This window comes from Dipodomys ordii, unplaced genomic scaffold (assembly GCF_000151885.1).
Source record: "Dipodomys ordii isolate 6190 unplaced genomic scaffold, Dord_2.0 Scaffold191, whole genome shotgun sequence".
Classification (NCBI taxonomy): Eukaryota; Metazoa; Chordata; class Mammalia; order Rodentia; family Heteromyidae; genus Dipodomys; species Dipodomys ordii.
The window spans coordinates 1,346,292-1,350,607 of NW_012267407.1; positions in this window are offsets into that span (position 1 = coordinate 1,346,292).

Genomic DNA, 4,316 nt, shown 5'->3' on the forward strand with positions numbered 1-4,316 from the left:
CTAACCCTCTCCCTAAACCTAACCCTCACCCTAAATCTCACCCTCAATCTCACCATCACACTAACCCTAACACTATTGTTAACCCTCACCCTAACTCTCACCCTAACCCTAACGCTAACCCTAAACCTCACCCTCAACCTATACCTCACCCTTACCCTTACCCTCACCCTGACCCTAACGCTCACCCACAAACTAAACCTAACCCTCACCTTAACTCTAACTCTACCCCTCACCCTAACCCACACCCTTACCCTAACACTAACCCTCACCCTAACCCTTACCCTAACCCTCACCCTGAACCTAGCCTTCACCCTAAAACTATTCTTAACCCTAAATTTCAGCCTAACCCAAACCCTCACCCTAACCCTTACCCTCACCCTCACCCTAACACTCACCTAAACCTAACTCTAACCCTAACTCTAACCCAAACCCTCACCCTAACCTTATCCGTAAACCTAATCCGCACCCTCACACTAACCCTTCACATAACACTTACACTCACCCTAACCCTCACCCTAATCATAACACTAACCCTAACCCTCAACCTAAACTTCACCCTAACCCTAACCCTAACCTTAACGCTAACCCTAACCCCAACCCTCATCTTAACTTTAATGCTAACCCTAACCCTCACCCTCACCCTAACCCTCAGCCACACCCTCACCATCACCCAAACCCTCACCCTCACCCTAACCCTCACCCTAACCATAATCCTAACCCAAATGCTCACCCTCACTCTAACCTTCACCCTAACCTTAAACCTAAACCTAATGCTAACCTTCAACCAAATGCTCACCCTCACCCTCACCCTCACCCTAACCCTCACACTAACCCTAATCCTAACCCTAACCCTCACCCTAACCCTCACCTTAAACCTAAGCCTAATCCTAACCCTAACCCTCACCCTCACCATAAACCTTACCCTAACCCTTACCCTCACCCTAACCATAAACCTAACCCTAACCCTCACTCTAACCCTAACCCTCACCCTAAATCTATACCTCACCCTCATCATCACACTAACCCTAACCCTAACTCTAACTCTCACCCTAACTCTCACTCTAACCCTAACGCTAACCCTCACCCTAACCCTTATCCTCACCCTGACCCTAACGCTCACCCTCACACTAAACCTAACCTTCACCTTAATCCTAACTCTACCCCTCACCCTAACCCACACCCTTACCCTAACACTAACCCTCACCCTAACCCTAACCCTAAACTTCACCCTGAGCCTAGCCCTCACCCTAAAACTAATCTTAAACCTAAACCTCACCCTAACCCTAACCCTCAATCTAACCCTTACCCTCACCCTAACCCTAAAGCTCACCCTAAACCTAACCCTCACCATAACCCTAACCCAAAACCTCACCCTAACCCTATCCTTAACCCTAACCCTCACCCTAACCCATCACGTAACCCGTATGCTCACCCTAACCCTCACCCTCACCCTAAACCTAACTCTAAACCTAACCCTAACCCTCTACCTAAACCTCAAAATAACCCTAACCCACACCCTAATCCTAACCCTACCACTCACCCAAACCCTCATCCTCACCCTAAACCTCACCCCACCCTAAACATCACCCTAACCCTAACCCTCATCCTAACCCTAAACATAACCCTCACCCTCACCCTCACCCTCAGCCTAATCCTAACTCTAACCCTAATCGTAGCCCTAACCCTCACCTTCACCATCACCAAAATTCTAAAACTCACCCTCACCCTAACCCTAACCCTAACCCTCACACTAACCCTAACCCTCACACTAACCCTAACCCTCACCCAACCCTTACCCTCACCCTCACCCTAACACTCACCTAAACCTAACCCTAATCCTAACCCTAATCCAAACCCTCACCCTAACCCTATCCCTAACCCTAACCCTCATCCTCACCCTAACCCTTCACATAACCCTTACACTCACCCTAAACCTCACCCTAACCCTAACACTAAACCTAACTGTAACCCTCACCCTAACCCTAACCCTAACCCTCACCATAACCCTCAAACTAACCCTAACCCTAAACCTCACCCTAACCTTAATGCTAACCCTAACCCTCAGACTCCCCCTAACCCTCAGGCACACCTTAACCCTCACCCTCACTCTCACCCTAACCCTCACCCTAAACATCACCCTAACCCTAATCCTCACCCTAACCCTAACCCTAAAACTCACCTAAACCAAACCCTCACCCTCACCCTAACCCTAACCCTAACACTCACCCTTACTGAACCCTCACCCTAACCCTAACACTTACCATCACCCTAACCCTCACTCTAAACCTCACCCTAACCCTAAACTTAACCCTCAACCTAACCCACACCCTAACCCTAACCCTAACATTAACCCTCACCCTAAGCCTGACCCTAACCCTAACCCTAACCTTAACTCTAACCCTCACCCTCACCATAACCCTAATCCTGATCCTAACCCTTACCCTCAACTTAACCCTAAACCTAACCCTAACACTCACACTAAACCTAATCCTCACCCAAACCCTAACCATAACCCTAAACCCCATCCTCACCCTCAGCCTAACCCTAACCCTAACCCTAATCCTAACCCTAACCCTCACCCTCACCCTCACCCTAACCCTAAACCTAACCCTCAACCTCACCCTCATCCTAACCCTAACCCTCACCCTAACACTAACCCTCACCTTCACCCTCACCCTAACCCTCACCCTAAACCTAACCCTCACCCTAACCCTAACCATAAACCTCACCGTCAACCTAACCCTATCCCTAAACCTAACCCTCACCCTAAATCTCCCCCTAACCCCAACGATAACCCTAACCCTCACTCTCACCTTAACCCTCACCCTAACCCTGACACTCTCCCTAACCCTAATCCTAACCCTAAACCTCACATTAAACCTAACCCTCATCCTAAACCTAACCCTACACTTCACTCTAACCGACACCCACACCCTAACCCTAACCCTCAACCTAAACTTAACCCTAACTCTAACCCTCACTCTCACCCTAGCCGTCACCCTAACACTCACCCTAATGCTAACCCTCACCCTCAACTTAACCCTCACCCCAACCCTAACCGTAACACTCAACATAACTGTCGCCCTAACTCTCACCCTAAACCTAAACCTCACCCTCACCCTAACCCTCACCCTAACCCTTACCTACACCCTGACCCTAACCCTCACCCTCACACTAAACCTAACACGCACCCTAAACCTAACCCTACACCTCACCCTAACCCACAACCTAATCCTAACCCTAACCCTCACCCTAACCCTAAACCAAACCCTAACCATCACCCTGACCCTAGCCCTCAACCTAACACTAAACTTAAGCCTAAACCTCACCCTAACCCTAACCCTCATCCTAACCCTTACCCTCACCCTCACCCTAAGCCTCACCCAAAACCCTAACCCTCACCCTCACCCTAACCCTTCATGTAACTCTTATGCTAACCCTAACCCTCACCCTAAACCTAACACTAACCCTAACCCTAACCCTAACCTTCACCCTAACGCTCACCCTCAACCTAACCCTCAACTTAACCCTAAACCTCACCCACACCCTAACACTCACTGTCACCTGGACCCTCACCATCACCCTAAACCTCACCCCCATCCTAAACACCACCCTAACCCTAACCCTCACCCTAACCCTAAACCTAACCCTCACCCTCTCTCTAACCCTCACACTCACACTCACCTTCAGCCTAATCATAACCCTAACCCTAATCCTAACCCTAACCCTCACCCTCATCCTCACCCTAACCCTAACCCTAACCCTAGCCCTAAACCTCACCCTCACTTTCACCCTAACCCTAACCCTATCCCTCACCCTAACCCTAACCCTCACCCTAAACTTAACCCACACCCCAACCCTCACCCTCACACTCACCCTAACCCTCACCCTAACCGTAATATTAACCCTAAACCCAAACCTCACGCTAACCCTCACCCTCAACCTAAACCTAAACCAAACCCTCAACCTAACCCTAAACCTCACCCGCACCCTAACACTCACCATCACCTGAACCATCACCATCACCCTAAACCTTACCCCACCCTAAACACCACCCTAACCATAACCATCACCCTAACCCTAAACCTAACCCTCACCCTCACTCTAACCCTCACACTCACACTCACCTTCAGCCTAATCATAACCCTAACCCTAATCCTCACCCTCACACTCACCTTTACCCTAACCCTAACCCTAGCCCTAAAACTCACCCTCACTCTCACCCTAAGCCTAACCTTAACTCTAACCCTCACCCTAACCCTAACCCTCAACCTAAACCTAACCCTCACCCTACCCCTCAACCTCACCCTCACCCT